Here is a 19628-nt window from a genome sequence, read left to right as displayed (position 1 = left end):
TACCCTCACGGTCCCTGAGCCTTGACCACTGTGGTGCCTGGCCCAGCAACTGCAGGCACCCTCCCTTGCCTAATTCTGGATCTGCATTTGACCACAAATGCTAGAATGTCTGTCTAGAAAATAATGTTCCATAAGTATCCATAGATGGTTTCTCAAAACTTGTCTAGGCAGATTACGTAAATCTTTTAATTGTTCAAATAGGTGTCAGAGGTGGATCACTTCCAGAAAACGTCACAGCACATACAGACCCTCCATACTGCTCATCTTCCTAAAGGCTATAGATAAGAAACACTGGAAGCCTTATGATCATGCCACAAATTTTAAAGTAGTGAGACATGCTAAAGCATGAAACCTGAGTGTGGGACCCCCCCCTTGATTTATCTAAAGTGCATGCAGACACAAGGTCTGGGATAGAAATAGGCCAGGCCCTTGAGTTTTGTCATGGCAGGGGCCATGAAATGTCCTGATTCACTGGCCTACCTGCGAGGTGGTGATCTAGTGCAATTAGTAAAAGGGTCTCTATTTGAGGTTTACCACCTACAGTGGTAATGTCCCTGGGCTGCATACACTTGCGGGTAACTTAAATATTGAGGGGTTTGACAGATGTAACTAAGCAGTGTGTGAAACTTGTCCTTGGCACACTGAAACGCACGAGGCTCTGTCAGAACATCAGGAAACACTTTTTTATTGTGGGGGTGGCTAAGGACTGGCACAGGTTGCTCAGGGGTTTGTGGAATCTCCCTCCTTGGAGATACTCAAAGGCTGTCTGGACACATTCCTGGGAAACCACCTGTAGGTGGCCATGCTTGAGCAGAGGATTTGGACCAGAAGACCTCCAGAGGCCCTTTCCAACCTCAGTCTTCCTGTGATTCTGTATCCAGAATACCAGTGAACTCCACACAATGCTGGAAATAACCCCAAACTTTCTACCAATTCAATGGCAGGATTTTAACAAGGGTCTACAACCTGACCACTATGGCACAGTGCTGTTATGGAAACAATTAACTCCACCATGGCCAAGAGTGTCACTTCCATCATCACACATTAGTGGTCATTAGGACCGTGACAAGCCTAATCATTAGTGCCCCAAAAGACCTCTGGATCTGGAGCCCCCAGCAGCAGTTTGCTGAAGTTTAAGATCAAAGTGGCACTCTGACTTTTCAGACCAGATTTGGCTAGTCCTTGTTCATTATGCCAGCTTTTTAAAAGGTCCTTGCATTGATTGCTCTGTATTGATTAACATTACTTGTATAGTGACTGGTATGTAGCACAGTGAAATGTGGGAAAAAATAGTGATATCAAAAACGTTTTCCATCTCAACAATTGCTCCGATTTTTTTCCCCATAGTTGTTGTGTGTATAGGAACAGCAATGCTGAGACGCATGCCCTTTCCACGGGGCGGGGAGACCCACCGCTTGTGGCCCTGCAGCAAGGGACAAGCAGCCACCTCACCGCGTGACACCCGCACAGGGGCAGAGCTCTCCCTCTCGGCGGGGAGCAGCAGCAGGTGCCAGCCCCTGCCCATGCTGGGCCACGCACACATGGCCGCCCGGCGCTATGGCCCAGCAGAAGCCCCTCGGGAAGGTGCCCAAGGGGTACAGGTCTACACTTGCCTCTTCCTTCCGCTCTCCTCCGTGAAGAACGCACCGCAGCCAAAAGGGAAACACCACCCCTTTGCGACCGGGACACGAGAGCCCAGCGGGGATGGCGGGCGAGAGAGCAGAGGCGCTGGCGGGGACGGCACTCTCCCTCGGAGCGGCTGCCCGGGCCACATCAAGATCTGAGCCCCGAGCACTGCGCTGCCCCCAGCTCTCAGAGCCTTCAGAAAAGCACAGGGCTGCTCCTCGAAAACGTCCCCGTTGCTAACTTCACGGAGGCTTCCCCTTCCGCGAGCGGCCAGCCCGGAGCAGGCAGGAGCACAGGGAGCGGAGCCGGCACTGAGGCCAGCACTGGAGCTTCCCTGCGTGATGGGGCCTGCGGGGCTCCCCTGCGTTCCTCTGCGCGCGCGGGCGCCGCAGCACCCCCAGGCCTGGGGGCCCTGTGTGGCCGCAATGCCTGGGGACAAGGCCGCGGCGGTGGCACCCGGAGCGGCTGAATGCACGCAGGACGGAGCTCTGCAGCGGCCGCTGGCACAGCGCGTATGGGGGAGGTGTTGTCTTGGGCCGGGCCGGGGCCTCGCGCAGGGCAGAGCAGGGGCTGGGCCAGTCCCAGCCGGTCCCAGCCGGTCCCAGCCAGTTCCAGCCAGCCACGGGCGTGGGCGCCTCCATAGCGACCCCCAGGGCTTTATGATGCGGGGGCCTCGTGGTGCCCACCGGCCATTGTGACGGGGTCCCCACGGTGACCGTGGGGGCATATAAGGAGCGAGAGCCCGGGGACACCCACTCCCAGGAGAGCACCTCCCTCAGGAGGCAGCATCTTCCCTGGGTGCCTGCCCGTGGCAGGTCGGCGGCGACGATGCCCAAGACGCCCATGGATAAGGAGGCGAACGCCCACTCCCAGCCCAACAACGGGCTGCTGAGCCTGCGGAAGAGCAGCCAGGTGAGGGACGGGGCAGGAGGGAGAGGCCGCTGGTGGGACGCGGCCGCACAGAGCTGCCCTGGTGCCAGGCTTGCCGGCACCGTGGGGGCCGTTGTGCCAAGGCAGCCGCCTCCATCCCACGCCTCCTCCTCCTCCTGCCCACAGGTGGGCCGCAGGCTGCCGCAGGCAGCACCACAGAGCAGACAGAGCCAGGCCTCGTCCCTCCATGGGGCCAGGCTGCCACGCCTCCCCTGCTCAGAGAGCTTGCAGGCCACTGGGAGCCGCCACGCACAGGTAGGGAGCCCGACGGAGACGGGGCCGAACGTCTTCCCGACCCCAGGAGCTGCCGACGGGCGGACGGGAGGGGCAGGATGGGACAGGCGGGCCCGTAGCGAGCAGAGCCCTTGCCGGCTGGGTGCCCGGCCATGCCGGGGGTGCTCCTGGGAACTGCCGTGATCCGCAGGGGGACCAGCCCTCACCCCGGCCGACTCTGGAGCAGGGTAGCAGCCGCCTGCGGGGCAGAGCGTTGCCCTGGGGGCTGGCAGGGGAGCCCAGCTGCAGCAGCTCTTCCAGCCAGGGCGTGGGGGCACGGGCCACAGTGACACGGCCTCTCTGCTTGCCTTCTCTTGTAGATGGACAGCCTGGCGCTCTGCAACACGGTGAGGCGGAAGGAGACAGCCCCTCTGCCAGCCTTGCTGCCTCTCCGCCGGCAGGCAGCGGCACCCGGGCACGCACCCGCAGCTCGGCCAGCAGCAGTTGCGAGCACCTGCTGCAAGCTGCCCACTTTGCCAGCAGCACCCTCTGCATCTGCTGCCAGGGGCAGGGAAATGGCCGTCAGCACCACAGCCGGCGGCCACCAGCAGCTTGTCGCCTCTGCTCGGGGCACCTACCCTGCCCAGCGCTCAGCCACGAGGGTGGAGTGCTGGAGGCCTGCCCCGCACAGCCCTGCAGCCGATGCCGCAGCTGTGAAGGGCACAGCGCAGTGCCTGCTGGGTAGGGTCCAGAGCAAGGATTTGCCTGTGAGCCAGGGACCCAGCCAGCAGCCGGCAGCCCAGCGCGACCGGGCACACAGCAGAGCCGCGGCGATGACGGCGAGAACAGACAAGGTCGGGCCGAGCAGCGGGAGCAAGGCCCGCGCAGATCAGCCCGCGCCTCATCGCCATGCACATGGCAGCACCAGTGCTGCGGGCAGGGCCGCGGCGCCAGCATGGCCAGGCACTGGCACAGGGACAGGCCACTGGCAACGAGAGGCAGAGCATGACCTATCAACGTCGGCAGCATACATCAAATCCTACCTCGACAGCAGGGCCTCGCGGATGCACCGTGAGGCTGCTGCGGAGTATCTGGCCACCATGTCTGTTGAGCTGGAAGGGTGCTGCCTGGGCCGCAGCAGGAACGGTCAGGCCCAGCTCAGCCAAACTATCATGCAGCGGCAGCAGGATGGCCTGGAGGAAAGCGAGTTCCAGCAGCAGGAGGGCGAGAGGCAGCATTTCCCCCTGACACGGTCGGGGTTGCTCGCTGTCATGCCAAGGCAGGTGAGTGCCAAGGAAGGGATGGGGTGGCATCTATTAGGACAGGATAGGGGGATGAACCCCATCATCTCCCGCTTCAATATGCCTGCAGCTGCTGCTGGACAGTTGCCAGCAGCCAGGTGCTGGTACGCACCTGCCTACCTTTACAAATCCCCCTCTCTCCTTTCATATCTGTAAGGCCTATGCATTTTTCAAACAGCAAGAGCCAGAGCTGACCTGTGTGGAGCTGCAAAAGGACTCTGCAAGAAAGAAAGAGCTACTGGAAGCCCATGCCCCTGAAAAGCAGCGGCTGCAGGCGGCAAGAGATGCAGTCCTGCCTGTGCCTGAGAACAAGCCAAGCAGCTTGGTCAGGAAGCTGGGGTGGGAATATGACATCACCACCTCCAACAGCTGCGTTGACCCTTGGTTCCCAGAGCTCTTCGAGGACACCCACTCTGGTCCCCAGGAGCGGCCTGGCTGCCCCAGCAGCATCGGCACAGAGGCAGCAGGAGAGGCAGCCGGTGACCAGCAGAGCGCAACTCCTGCCCCGGCGGCTGCCATGGCTGCTGAGCCGGCACCTTCTGCTCTGGCCGGAGATGCTGAGCAAGAGGGGCACCACACTCCCCTTGCTCCCATGGCACAAGAGGAGGCAAAGGCACCAGAGCCTGCCCCTGTCTTTGATGAGCAGGCCACAGCAGCACAGGAGGCGAGCCAGGCACCTGCCCCACACAGCAACAGAGATTACAAGGCAGCACTGAAGGATACGACCCAGCGCATTGTGAAGGATGCCGTGGGCAAGGCTGTGGCTGTGATCCTGGGGCTCAGCCAGCAGCCAGTGGAACAGCAGGCCCTGGCCCAAAGCATGGGTGCGGCATGCGAGGAAGGAGATAATGTTGCCTCTCCCATGCCTGGGGACCATCAAGGAGAGGCCAGCACAGCCCCTGTGTCCCCGGCAGCGAATGAGGATGAAGTGGCTTCTGCATTGCCTCAGAGCCCTGTGGCAGATGCTGACACATGCCACGGTTCATCAGGACCAGACAACGATGGAGACGCAGCACCTTCTCCCTTGCCTTGGGACCCTCGGCTCCAGGTGAGCCAGGCACCCATGGCCAGCACCGGTTGTGTGTGTGTCAGGGAGGTGCCTGGTGGTCTCCGTGTCAGCCCACTGACATCCCCGCCCTCCGCTACCTGTGCTCTTGCTCTCCCCTCGGGAGGAAAGGCACTGAAGAAGCGCAGCCTCTGAGGGACCTCCCCAGTAGGCAGCTGACAGCTGGGCTCGGGACGCCGAGCGCCACCGCTCTGGGCCCAGCCTGGCCAAAGCACCAGCCATCCCTGGCACTGGTCACAGAGCCACAAGGAGAAGCCACCCCACACCATGCGACCCAGACAACTAACGCCCAGCACCGACAGAGACAGACAGAGCTGGAGACAGCTGTTAGTTCTTGATGGTGCTGCTGCGCGTGGGGTTTCCACGGGAATGGCTCCCAGGGATTTTGTTGGGCTTCCCAGGACAAGAAGCCTCTTCCAGTCCCCTGGCTCAGAGCAGCGTTACCAGCACTCTTGGACGCTCTGCTGGTACTGCCCCAAGCAGAGCTTCTCCCTGAAGAGCCCCTCTTTGGGAACCGTTGGGTGATGTGCTAAAGCTCCTCTGCAGCCCCACGCAGGGGCTCAGAGAGACGAGACAACGGCAGGAGGGGCAGCCCAAACCATTCTTGCTCACCTCCAGACAACTGGCATGTCCCTCCCCGGTTAGCCAGGGCTGCGGATAAGTGATGGCAAGTGGCTTTGAAGAGCCCTTCTGCTGGCTCCTGCAGCACCCTTGGGTGGATCCCGCCTGGCCCCGTAGACTTGTGTGTGAGTCAAAGTGGTGGAGCAGGTCGCTAACCATTTCCCCTTGGATTCTGGGGGCTCTGTCCTGCTGCCCGTCCCTGCCTTCCAGCTCACCAGGTTGGGTACCTTGGGAACAATTGGCTTACACTTAAAGGCAGAGGCAAAGAAGGCATTAAGTACCTCAGCCGTTCCCTCATCCTCTGCCACTACGTTTCCCCCCACATCGAATACAGAACGGAGATCCTCCTTAGCACTCCTCTTCTTGTTACTGTGTTTAAAGGAGGAGCCAGTGGCCTTGGCCGAGAAGGAGGCGTGGGAAGACGACAGCGACAACGAGCTGTTGCAAGGAGAGGACATCACCACCTCCAACATCTGGGTCAACCCCTTGTTCCCAGAGCTCTTCGAGGACACCCACTCTGGTCCCCAGGAGCGGCCTGGCTGCCCCAGCAGCGTCGGCACAGAGGCGGCAGGAGAGGCAGCCGGTGACCAGCAGAGCGCAACTCCTGCCCCGGCGGCTGCCATGGCTGCTGAGCCGGCACCTTCTGCTCTGGCCGGAGATCCTGAGCAAGAGGGGCACCACACGCCCCTCGCTCCCATGGCACAAGAGGAGGCAAAGGCACCAGAGCCTGCCCCTGTCTTTGATGAGCAGGCCACAGCAGCACAGGAGGCGAGCCAGGCACCTGCCCCACACAGCAACAGAGATTACAAGGCAGCACTGAAGGATACGACCCAGCGCATTGTGAAGGATGCCGTGGGCAAGGCTGTGGCTATGATCCTGGGGTTCAGCCAGCAGCCAGTGGAACAGCAGGCCCTGGCCCAAAGCATGGGTGCGGCATGCGAGGAAGGAGATAATGTTGCCTCTCCCATGCCTGGGGACCATCAAGGAGAGGGCAGCACAGCCCCTGTGTCCCCGGCAGCGTACGAGCATGAAGTGGCTTCTGCATTGCCTCAGAGCCCTGTGGCAGATGCTGGCACACCCAACCTTTCAAGAGCTGCAGAAGACGAAGGAGACGCAGCACCTTCTCCCTTGCCTTGGGAAACTTGGCACCAGGTAAGCCACGCGCACATGGCCAGCACCGGTTGTGTGTGTGTCAGGGAGGTGCCTGGTGGTCTCCGTGTCAGCCCACTGACATCCCCGCCCTCCGCTACCTGTGCTCTTGCTCTCCCCTCGGGAGGAAAGGCACTGAAGAAGCGCAGCCTCTGAGGGACCTCCCCAGTAGGCAGCTGACAGCTGGGCTCGGGACGCCGAGCGCCACCGCTCTGGGCCCAGCCTGGCCAAAGCACCAGCCATCCCTGGCACTGGTCACAGAGCCACAAGGAGAAGCCACCCCACACCATGCGACCCAGACAACTAACGCCCAGCACCGACAGAGACAGACAGAGCTGGAGACAGCTGTTAGTTCTTGATGGTGCTGCTGCGCGTGGGGTTTCCACGGGAATGGCTCCCAGGGATTTTGTTGGGCTTCCCAGGACAAGAAGCCTCTTCCAGTCCCCTGGCTCAGAGCAGCGTTACCAGCACTCTTGGACGCTCTGCTGGTACTGCCCCAAGCAGAGCTTCTCCCTGAAGAGCCCCTCTTTGGGAACCGTTGGGTGATGTGCTAAAGCTCCTCTGCAGCCCCACGCAGGGGCTCAGAGAGACGAGACAACGGCAGGAGGGGCAGCCCAAACCATTCTTGCTCACCTCCAGACAACTGGCATGTCCCTCCCCAGTTAGCCAGGGCTGCGGATAAGTGATGGCAAGTGGCTTTGAAGAGCCCTTCTGCTGGCTCCTGCAGCACCCTTGGGTGGATCCCGCCTGGCCCCGTAGACTTGTGTGTGAGTCAAAGTGGTGGAGCAGGTCGCTAACCATTTCCCCTTGGATTCTGGGGGCTCTGTCCTGCTGCCCGTCCCTGCCTTCCAGCTCACCAGGTTGGGTACCTTGGGAACAATTGGCTTACACTTAAAGGCAGAGGCAAAGAAGGCATTAAGTACCTCAGCCGTTCCCTCATCCTCTGCCACTACGTTTCCCCCCACATCGAATACAGAACGGAGATCCTCCTTAGCACTCCTCTTCTTGTTACTGTGTTTAAAGGAGGAGCCAGTGGCCTTGGCCGAGAAGGAGGCGTGGGAAGACAACAGCGACAACGAGCTGTTGCAAGGAGAGGACATCACCACCTCCAACATCTGGGTCAACCCCTTGTTCCCAGAGCTCTTCGAGGACACCCACTCTGGTCCCCAGGAGCGGCCTGGCTGCCCCAGCAGCGTCGGCACAGAGGCGGCAGGAGAGGCAGCCGGTGACCAGCAGAGCGCCGCAACCCCTGCCCCGGCGGCTGCCATGGCTGCTGAGCCGGCACCTTCTGCTCTGGATGGAGATGCTGAGCAAGAGGGGCACTACACGCCCCTCGCTCCCACGGCACAAGAGGAGGCAAAGGCACCAGAGCCTGCCCAGGTGGAGAGCCAGGCACCTGCCCCACTCACCAACACAGACTACGAGGCGGCTCTGCTGGACACGGCCCAGCGCATTGTGAAGGATGCCGTGGGCAAGGCTGTGGCTGTGATCCTGGGGCTCAGCCAGCAGCCAGTGGAACAGCAGGCCCTGGCCCAAAGCATGGGTGCGGCATGCGAGGAAGGAGATAATGTTGCCTCTCCCATGCCTGGGGACCATCAAGGAGAGGCCAGCACAGCCCCTGTGTCCCCGGCAGCGAATGAGGATGAAGTGGCTTCTGCATTGCCTCAGAGCCCTGTGGCAGATGCTGACACATGCCACGGTTCATCAGGACCAGACAACGATGGAGACGCAGCATCTTCTCCCTTGCCTTGGGACCCTCGGCTCCAGGTGAGCCAGGCACCCATGGCCAGCACCGGTTGTGTGTGTGTCAGGGAGGTGCCTGGTGGTCCCCCTGTCAGCCTGCTGACATCCCCGCCCTCCGCTACCTGTGCTCTTGCTCTCCCCATGCAGGTGTCCTCAGAGCACAGGGGTGACGCACAGCCCTCCTGCGGCTGCAGGGACATGCCCGAGGATGACCCAGGTACGTCCCCGAGTCAAGCAGCGCCACAAGTAGGGCAGGCCTGGCCCAGCCATTCTGGCAAGGCCTACCCAGGTCAGGCCGGCAGCACTGTGTGCACGGGGGCTGGCCATGCCCCTGCCACCCCGCCCTGGGGAAAGCAGGAGCTTGCCCGCTGCCCACCCACACGCTCACCTACAGCTCTCCTTCCCCTGCAGGCACCGCGGCTCTCCCGCACCCCCTGCATCAACAGCAACGGCCCTCGCTCTTCAGGAGGGCGCTCAGGGCTCTGCGCAGGGCTTTCCGCTTCAGCTGCATCGCGGGACAGCAAGAGAAGCAGCGCCCCGCTGCCAGCGCCCGGCGGGTCCCCGGGCACGGCGTCTGGCCCTGAGCCTGCGCAGCGCCCACAGGGAGCGGCACGCAGAGGCACGTGAGCGATGGCTGCATGGACGGCACCTCAGGCATTCAGCTGCTCTGAGGACATCGTGCTGCCCGCCTCTGCTCGGATGTGGATGCTTTCCGAGGCCAATAAATGATGAGCGTTTTCCCGCAGTGCTTGACTGTGCCTGCTGCACCTCGGGAGAAAGACGGGTGGAGGCAAGAACCATTCCGGCAGGCAGAGCTGGACAGCCCCTCGGCTGCCTCTTCTCCAGGCCGAGCACAGCCCATGCCCTCGGCCCCTGCACGTGCCCCTGGCACTCCAGCTCCGGCACACCAGCTGGGGCCTCCGCTGGCCTCGCTCCACAGGCTCGCTGCCCACCCCTGCCCACCTTGGCCTCCAGGGCCTTTCCCACAGCCGCTGCTGCTCAGCAGCCACCCAGCCCCAGCCCCAGCCCCACCTCCCGTGGGCAGCCAGCCCATCCTTGGGATGGTGCTTGGCGCTTGCCTTTGCTGCATTCCCTGGGGTCCCCGGCAGCCCATTCCTCTGCCACGGCCAAGTCCCTCCAAAGAACTGCCTGGTACCCACCCAGCACCGCCCACTGCCACCCCCAGCATGGGCGCCTGCCCTGTCCTGGCTGTCGGTGTCATCTCTCCCACGCTCCACCTCTGCAGGAGAGGTGCTGAAGAAGGGCAGCCCGGGAGGGACCTCCCCAGTAAGCAGCCACCAGCCAGGCTCGGGATGCCGAGCGCCGCCGTCCCCAGAGCCCAGCCGACCGCACAATGCGCCACCCACCCCTGGCGCTGGTCACAGAGCCTCCCCTCTTTGCTCAGTCCCACGGCCGGGGGCAACCCCAGAGGACCTCCAGCCTGCCTGGCACCGTTGGGCCCGGGGAGAGCCCAGCTGGCTCTTCCCACTCCCCTGCTCCTCCGGCAGGGCCATGGGAACCACGTCCAGCAGCGTTTGTGACAACACCTTCCCAGCGACAGGGCAGCCTGGACGTTCCCCCACCGCTCCTCCTCGCCCTTCTGGAAGATGGCTCTGCCACAGTTGCTCCAATCACCAGGAGTCTCCCCAGATCAGCACGCCCTGCCGCGGAGCAGAGCGGGGCTTTGCGCTGGCACGCCGCGGCTGCCCCCAGCCCCGCCAGGCTCCCCAGCCAGTCGCACAGTCGTTTGGTAAACAGTTTAATTAATACACTGAAAGGACCGCTGCTGGATCCAGCTGGAGTTCACCCGCTGCTCTGCTTGGCCACCAGTCTCTTGTCTCTCTCTTCAGCAATGCTGAGACGCATGCCCTTTCCACGGGGCGGGGAGACCCACCGCTTGTGGCGCTGCAGCAAGGGACAAGCAGCCACCTCACCGCGTGACACCCGCACAGGGGCAGAGCTCTCCCTCTCGGCGGGGAGCAGCAGCAGGTGCCAGCCCCTGCCCATGCTGGGCCACGCACACATGGCCGCCCGGCGCTATGGCCCAGCAGAAGCCCCTCGGGAAGGTGCCCAAGGGGTACAGGCCTACACTTGCCTCTTCCTTCCGCTCTCCTCCGTGAAGAACGCACCGCAGCCAAAAGGGAAACACCACCCCTTTGCGACCGGGACACGAGAGCCCAGCGGGGATGGCGGGCGAGAGAGCAGAGGCGCTGGCGGGGACGGCACTCTCCCTCGGAGCGGCTGCCCGGGCCACATCAAGATCTGAGCTCCGAGCACTGCGCTGCCCCCAGCTCTCAGAGCCTTCAGAAAAGCACAGGGCTGCTCCTCGAAAACGTCCCCGTTGCTAAGTTAATGGCCATCAGCACCGCAGCCAGCAGCCATAGGCATAATACGGATTTTCCTTGTTATTACTCCTAAAGTAAATTCTACTGCATTCCTGTTATTTCTCTAAGTTTCACCATAGGAATATTTTATCATGGTTGTGTTAGCTGAATTTAGCGCAGACTAATACGGAAAGGAAGTAGAAAACACTCAGTATCAGTATGAGATCCAGAGTCAGGCTGTAATTCTGATTTATATCATACACACCTATAGTTACAACCAGGTGTAAATAATGTCCACTGCAAGGGTATGTGAAGCCCCCATGGTAACCCAGAAGTGGCATTACAAAATGTTTTTTCTCCATTAAGGGATTATGCTGATAGAAATGATAGGAGACACAGCTTAGTGGATCTGAAGTTTTCCAACTGTTTTTCTAAAGCTGTTTCCAGCAAAACCAGATAGACTTTTATCACTTGTTACTTGGGAGCAGAGACCAACCCCCCTCTCACTCCAGCCCCTCTCAGGCAGCTGCAGAGAGCGAGAAGGGCTCCCCTCAGCCCCCCCTTCTCCAGGCTAAACCCCCCCAGCCCCCTCAGCCGCCCCCCAGCACACTTGTGCTCCAGACCCTGCCCCAGCCCTGCTGCCCTTCTCTGGACACGCTCCAGCCCCTCCAGGCCCTTCTTGTCCCGAGGGGCCCAAACCTGAGCCCAGCATTCGAGGTGGGGCCTCCCCAGGGCCGAGCACAGGGGCCCCATCCCTGCCCGGCTCCTGCTGGCCACACCAGGGCTGACACAAGCCCGGGGGCTGGTGGCCTCCTTGGCCACCCGGGCACTGCTGGCTCATGCCCAGCCGGCTGTCAGCCAGCACCCCCAGGGCCTTCTCCGCCGGGCACTTCCCAGCCCCTCTGCCCCAGGCCTGGGGCGCTGCCTGGGGTTGGGGTGACCCAAGGGCAGGACCCGGCACTTGGCCTTGTTAAACCTCATACAGCTGGCCTCGGCCCATCGCTCCAGCCTGCCCAGGTCCCCCTGCAGAGCCTTCCTGCCCTCGAGCAGATCAACACTCCCGCCCAGCTTGGTGTCATCTGCAAAGTCACTGAGGGTGCCCTCGATCACCTCATCCAGATCATTGATAAAGGTATTAAACAAGACTGGCCCCAACTCTGAGCCCTGGGGAGCCCCGCTCGTGACCAGCTGCCAACTGGATCTAGCTCCGCTCACCACAGCTCTCTGGGCTCTCTCAGCAGCCCCACGGAGCCGGGCGGGAGCAGCCCCCGAGGCCGCACGGTACCGGCTCCCCGGGCCGGGCCGGGCCGGACGGTGCTGCGGGAGGGCCGGGCCCGGCTCTGGTGCAGGCCGGCTGCAGCCCGGGCTGCGGCTGGGGCAGGGACGCCCCCCGCGCCCCCCGCACCCCCCGCATAGTCGGGCTTTCGGCCGGCTTTCGGCGCCCCGCCTGCGCGCCCTCCGAGCTCCGCCGGGCCCCGGGCACGTCCAGCCCTGGGAGGGCGGGGAGAGGCGGCCCCGCTCGGCCCACGCAGGCTCCGCAGCCAGGGCGGCACCGGGGCTCAGAGGGGCTTCTGGATCATGGCCAGGGATGGCGCAGCCCAGGTCCGGCCCGGGGGAGCAACGGGGGGGCGGGCGCCGCCAGAGCCCCCCTCGGAGCGGGGGCTGCGCGGGCAGCCTCTGCCCGGGGCTGGGCCGGCGCCTGAGGAACCTCCCCGGGACTGAGAGCCCTCGCCTTCCTTTGGGTGAGCGATTCCTCCTGGAAACACCCTCGAGGGAGCCCTCGGACCCCCGCGAGCGCCTGGACCTTCGGGGTCCCCGGGAGAGGGAGAGAGCTCCCCTTGGGGAGGGACGGGGGGGGCGCGCTGTGGGCCATCGTCCTTGGCTGGAAACGCGGAGTGACAATACCCCGACCGACAGCTCGAGCCTGTCACGCGTGAAATGTCAGCAGAGGGTGGACTGGTTGCAGTTGGCCCCTGTTCCTCATGGGGTTTTGGTGTGCTTTTGGATGTTCCAGCTTGTCCTTAGGGGTCTGGGTTAGTTTTAGTGGCTCCTGCTGGCCACACCACTGCTGATACAAATGATTCCTGCTGAGAGATGGTCTGTGGCCCTGCCTCCAGGCCCCACCTCCTCTCCACCCTGGTTAAGCACTGGAGTGGGTGCTGTACTTTTTGCTGGCAATTTGGGCTCTGTGGGGAAGGAGTTCCCCCAGCCCCAGTGCTAGCCCCAGCATTTCATACCCATACCCTCACGGTCCCTGAGCCTTGACCACTGTGGTGCCTGGCCCAGCAACTGCAGGCACCCTCCCTTGCCTAATTCTGGATCTGCATTTGACCACAAATGCTAGAATGTCTGTCTAGAAAATAATGTTCCATAAGTATCCATAGATGGTTTCTCAAAACTTGTCTAGGCAGATTACGTAAATCTTTTAATTGTTCAAATAGGTGTCAGAGGTGGATCACTTCCAGAAAACGTCACAGCACATACAGACCCTCCATACTGCTCATCTTCCTAAAGGCTATAGATAAGAAACACTGGAAGCCTTATGATCATGCCACAAATTTTAAAGTAGAGAGACATGCTAAAGCATGAAACCTGAGTGTGGGACCCCCCCCTTGATTTATCTAAAGTGCATGCAGACACAAGGTCTGGGATAGAAATAGGCCAGGCCCTTGAGTTTTGTCATGGCAGGGGCCATGAAATGTCCTGATTCACTGGCCTACCTGCGAGGTGGTGATCTAGTGCAATTAATAAAAGGGTCTCTATTTGAGGTTTACCACCTACAGTGGTAATGTCCCTGGGCTGCATACACTTGCGGGTAACTTAAATATTGAGGGGTTTGACAGATGTAACTAAGCAGTGTGTGAAACTTGTCCTTGGCACACTGAAACGCACGAGGCTCTGTCAGAACATCAGGAAACACTTTTTTATTGTGGGGGTGGCTAAGGACTGGCACAGGTTGCTCAGGGGTTTGTGGAATCTCCCTCCTTGGAGATACTCAAAGGCTGTCTGGACACATTCCTGGGAAACCACCTGTAGGTGGCCATGCTTGAGCAGAGGATTTGGACCAGAAGACCTCCAGAGGCCCTTTCCAACCTCAGTCTTCCTGTGATTCTGTATCCAGAATACCAGTGAACTCCACACAATGCTGGAAATAACCCCAAACTTTCTACCAATTCAATGGCAGGATTTTAACAAGGGTCTACAACCTGACCACTATGGCACAGTGCTGTTATGGAAACAATTAACTCCACCATGGCCAAGAGTGTCACTTCCATCATCACACATTAGTGGTCATTAGGACCGTGACAAGCCTAATCATTAGTGCCCCAAAAGACCTCTGGATCTGGAGCCCCCAGCAGCAGTTTGCTGAAGTTTAAGATCAAAGTGGCACTCTGACTTTTCAGACCAGATTTGGCTAGTCCTTGTTCATTATGCCAGCTTTTTAAAAGGTCCTTGCATTGATTGCTCTGTATTGATTAACATTACTTGTATAGTGACTGGTATGTAGCACAGTGAAATGTGGGAAAAAATAGTGATATCAAAAACGTTTTCCATCTCAACAATTGCTCCGATTTTTTTCCCCATAGTTGTTGTGTGTATAGGAACAGCTCATTTCAACTTCCTACTGATGGATCCCTGCATGCTGACAAGACCAAAGCCAGGTACAGTTTCAGTTGAAAAACAAAATCTCCAAGTTTAGCAATTAACCAAGTAACCCTACGGTGTTGTCAGGAGAAGCTCATAATGGCCAATTCCTATCTTAACTCCAACACAGCCTTAGTGAAAAATTTCTTTGCCTCATCTTTGCATCTAGGTTTTCCTGTTTAAAAATAGGTTTACCTATTTTTAGCTAAAGCATTTATATAGGCAATAGATAAAATGTGTTCTAAAAGTCATTTTCACCTGAAATGTACAAATAGAGGCAACTGGGTTCTGCCAGTCTCATCTCCTGAGACAAGTGCTATAGGTGCAGCCATTTAATGTTACCCTTTCCCCCAGTGCTCCTGCATACTCAGGTGTCGAAATTAACAGCGAAAAGGGCTGGCACAGCTATGATTTTTTCTGGTTGGCTATTTTTTTGTCATGGGAAGATCATATGGTCGGTAGGCAGAATATTATAAAGCGGATTGTCAAAATAACTTGGTCGTGGAAGCTACATATTGTGATCTTCACTGAGTACTGTGGTTGAAGTGTGAACTAGTACAAATCACGGAGGAGCTTTCCAAAGGTGTAAATGGATGTTAGATGCCCAGGCCCAGTGAAAGGCTGTCTCCCTGTGGCTTCTGCTTGTCCGGGAAACCACAGTCTCCTCCTCATTTTTCCTCCATAACACTTTGGCTCTTAACTCTGACCTGCCTAAATCTGTCAGTGCAATTATCTGCCATCAGCTATATACTGTCACCAGGAAATAAGTGTGCTCCATCTGACAAGAGGAGCACTACAGTAACATAATTTGGAGCCAGATGAAGCTTGAGAAGAGCCTCTCTCTTCTACTCTTTTGGAAATCAAAGGTGTAACTGGCACAACCACTTCCCTCATACTGAATTCTTAGCCAAGTAAATGGTTTACCCATGTGTATGTGCACTCATAAGCACCATATCCACCCTTACGCTGAAAACTGGTCAGTTATTTTTGTAAACTAAGAAGGTGATAAGTGGATCCTGGTCTGAGTCATCAGTAATTAATTAAAAAAAAAAAATCTTAAAAAACCTTCTGCTTCCTGCAGTGCAGATGAAAGTGTTTCAAGATGCAGTAATTGCCTACAAATTAACTTATAGCAAAGATGAAGAGGGAAATATCCTACAGTTCTTGTAGCATGCCAGTTTTTTACAGCCACCTAATAAGAATATCTTGTGATGAACTTGGCATTTAAACTCGTGGCTATCAAAGCTGTGCACACCAATTATATTCTACACCCAAACTGCTTTTCCTGAGGATTTGTTGTCACAGGTCTTGTAACCAGGGCCGGCGTGTGACACCTGGGAGAGGAGCGAAGTCTTTTCAGTGCTGATTGCTCTGCAGGGCCAGTAAAGCTGACACCATCACACCGGAAAGGAAAGGGAGGTCACAGACAGCTCTTGTTTTTTCTTTTATTTCCCCTACATAGTGGACCAAAAACTTAAACTAGAGAGATACTATATGCAGCCTAACTTCTATGCCCAACAGCGTCTTGGAGGGAGCCAAGTCCATTGCACAGTGTTGCCAAAAGCTCCAGTGTTTCCAAAAGCGTGTGCCTCGCCCGGTGCACCCGTGCTCCCACAACGGCATACGCAATCCCTTTTCAGGGGATGGACAAGCTTCAAGAGCATCCTCTCCATTTTTCCTCTCCTCCTCACTCTATGCTCACATTCAGCAGCTTGGGCTTTCTCACTTGGTTATTGAGCAGGATAATCAGAGCACTCCCTGGGGCAGCCCACCAGCGATGAGGTATAACATGCCACATTCTCCCACCCCTGTCACGCTGAGGACGCAGGGCATTAAGCACCACATCCCAACCCAGACACTTTTGGTAGCATGTTGGGCCTCTGAGCCTGTGACACCGTCCAGCTTTGCGTGTATGCTTACACCACGACCCTGGCAAGCACCTGCAGGGCTGCAGGCAGCTCTCAGGGTGCTTCCCACAGACCAGGGGCCTGACAGCCCCCTGTTGTACATACATCTTTTTCCAAGAAAACACCCTCCATCCCTCCATCAAAGCACCCTCCACTGCCAAATCACTGGCAGTGCAGGGAGGCAAGGACAGAGGAGGGTTAGTGACACATCCATTAACTCAGAGATGAGGTGATGTCTTCTCGCACCATCCACCCCATCCCATCCCGCCCCATCCCCTCCTAAGGAGGTCCAGAAAGCATGGACACCAAAGGCAAAGAGGTCAGAGTCCTGATGTGCAGGGATTTCACAGCTATGCAACATCTTTGGCTGCTGTGTGTTTAACCACCACCAGAGCGGTGGCAGGATTAGGCCCATGGCCAGTGGTGGGCTGCTACTGCCCTGCTGCCCAATTTTTCTGGAACCCCAATTTTCATCTGCGACTGGAACTCAGAGTCAGCTGAGGTGCGGGTGCTTCTTTTTTTTAAGCAAATACATTGAAAACAAGAAGTATGATTTGTGACCTGACCGTTGGTATAAACATCTTTATTTCATAGGTGTTGATGTTCTTCTCTATGAGTGCATGTGTGTATGAAGTCAATTTATATTGTTTATGCTTTTTGTTTGTTTGGGCAGCTGGTTTTTGTAGCCTTTTATTATGGTCTTGCTGTGGATCAGCTGTGAAAGAACGAAGGACAGAAGAGTAATGCCCCTCCCAGGAGCGGGTAAGAAAGAGAGGTCACCTAAGGCTTCTTTCCCTCCCACTTCTCCCCACTTCTGTTCCCTATTGTTCTACTTATGATTAATACTTTACATGAGCTTGGGTCTCCCAATAGGCCATATGAGGTCTTTTGCTACCTATGACATGATCACTGTCTGAGTTAGGGTTTTTTTAATTATCTTTCTCAAAACGATATGATAGCTGAGTTGAGACAGAAGAAACTGGGCACAGAATGCGTCGTTACCTCTTTAGTTTTTACCATTAGGTGATATATGTTGATGGGTAATCAATCATAGGTGTTTCTCCATTATGATCTGCTGCTTCCATTGTTTACAAAGGACAATGTACTCGACAACAACAGAAAAACTGTTCTGCAACACGCGTAATACCTATGCAGTACCAGCAAAAAATCACGTAGCTCAGAAAGGAAAGAAAGGATCATCGTTTAGGAAAGCCCATAAACCCTGTTGTTCCACACAAGCCCTGCTGAATTCAAAGCGTAAACATTTTCCCTGGATGGACCAGGACCATACTACATTTTGTAAAATGGATAATACACAGGCATCAGCTATTTTTTAGGTTGCCATCTCTGGAAAGTATTTTAATACAGTGATGGAAATTAACAATCTTGTAACAACAGGATGTCATCATGTGGGGGGAAAAATATCAGTAAGAGAAAAGAAAGCATTTAAAAATGTTTCAGGAACTTCCCTTGCTCCTAGGTGCCTTTGACCTTTACTTCTCACTTAACAATCAGAATTGCTTTACATGTGTCTTTCCACCATGCTGCTCTTTGAAAGGCTCATGCAAACCAAGTGGACAACAGACTAACATATCATGAAAGGGTGACCATGAAGCACATTATTCACAATGTGCTGCCCAATACACAGTCTAAACAGTAGATATATTGAAGTATGTGTTCCAAAAATTCTTCCCTTTTGTCAATCATAATAGAAAATAAAAAATGAACTGGTGGAGGATTGATTTTTAAATAGGTGGTATCTCTTTCAAATGACCCCTGTTATGTGTTGCTGTAATATATACCCTGTTCCTTATCTCGAAGAGTTACCTGTAACAGCGTTGGCACAGCACTACAGGGTATTCCAGTAACACCGTTCTTTTAACCCTAACAAAAGCTACTAGTGTATTTATCTGCGGTACTCGTTCCTGTAATTGGCAGAGCAGAACTGCTTCCAGTGCACCCCAGCAGCCCTTGGGCAATACGTCAACATTAAATAGCGCAGCCATTGACCCTGCAGAGAGGCTCATTTCATCAGTACCAACTGATGGTTGTCACGCTAACTCGATAATCACGCAGGAGCTATCACGCCAGCGTGACAACCCAGAAGCACATTAGCAGTGGTAGGCACAGAGCAGCTCGGCATTTCCACTCCCTGGGAGCTGGTTCCCACGGGCCCGCTGCCCAGTGCAGAGGTTTCAGAGGGCTGGAGAGAGGCCAGAGACCCCTCTGACGCACCTGCCCCCTTCTCATCCCAAAGCTGGCTTCCTGCTTCTGTTTCAAACCACTGGTCTTTGCAGGGTGACTCACTAAACACACAAAAACATTCCTCCACCAGTTTTCTGAGTTGTTAAAGGCAGGCTTGAACTGTAATGCAGCTGTGGATGCTAGCCCTGAGCTGTGGGAAGCTTCTGGGTCTCACCTTGGCAGCTCAGGTCTGACCCTAACAAAAATTATATCAAGCTCTGAAACAAGGTTACATACTTCTTTCCTCCTTTTTCCTTTTCCTTTATGCCGTAAGGATTTAATCAACTGGGCTGTTCTTCCAAAGAAGCATGGACTGGACTGCGTTTGTGAGAGTGCAGTCAGCAGGTCAAGGGAAGAGAGTTTTTCCCTTTAATCAGCAAGTGTGTGACCGCATCTGGAGCACTGTCACAGAACCACAGAATCACAGGTTGGAAGGGACCTCAGGGGTCATCTAGTCCAACCTTTACTTTGTCCACTTGTGGATCCTTCCATACAAGCAAAAGTAATGATATACTGGAGCAAGTCCAGGTGAGACCACTGGGATGGTCAGGTGGCTGGAGCTCATGACACACAAGGAGAGATGGATGAAACTGAGTTTTTTTAACTAGAAGAAAAGAAGGTAAAAGAGGTTTCTAATTACAGATAAAATGGAGTCAGGCTCATCAGAGATGAACAGACAACAGGGTGGGTACAAAAGTTGCAATAGGGGAAAATTCATTTGGACAATAAGGGAAAAAATATTCCTCATGGTGGGTGGGACCTCAGTTCTTGGAAATTTTAAAAACTCCATAGGGCAAGAGCCAGAGAAAGCTGATCTAAATAGACATTAAGGCTCTGAGCCACTTAACTGAACTGTATA

Source organism: Phalacrocorax carbo, chromosome 1 (genome assembly GCF_963921805.1).
Source record: "Phalacrocorax carbo chromosome 1, bPhaCar2.1, whole genome shotgun sequence".
NCBI lineage: Eukaryota > Metazoa > Chordata > Aves > Suliformes > Phalacrocoracidae > Phalacrocorax > Phalacrocorax carbo.
The sequence above is the reverse complement of the archived record's forward strand: the minus strand, read 5'-3'. Positions refer to the sequence as shown.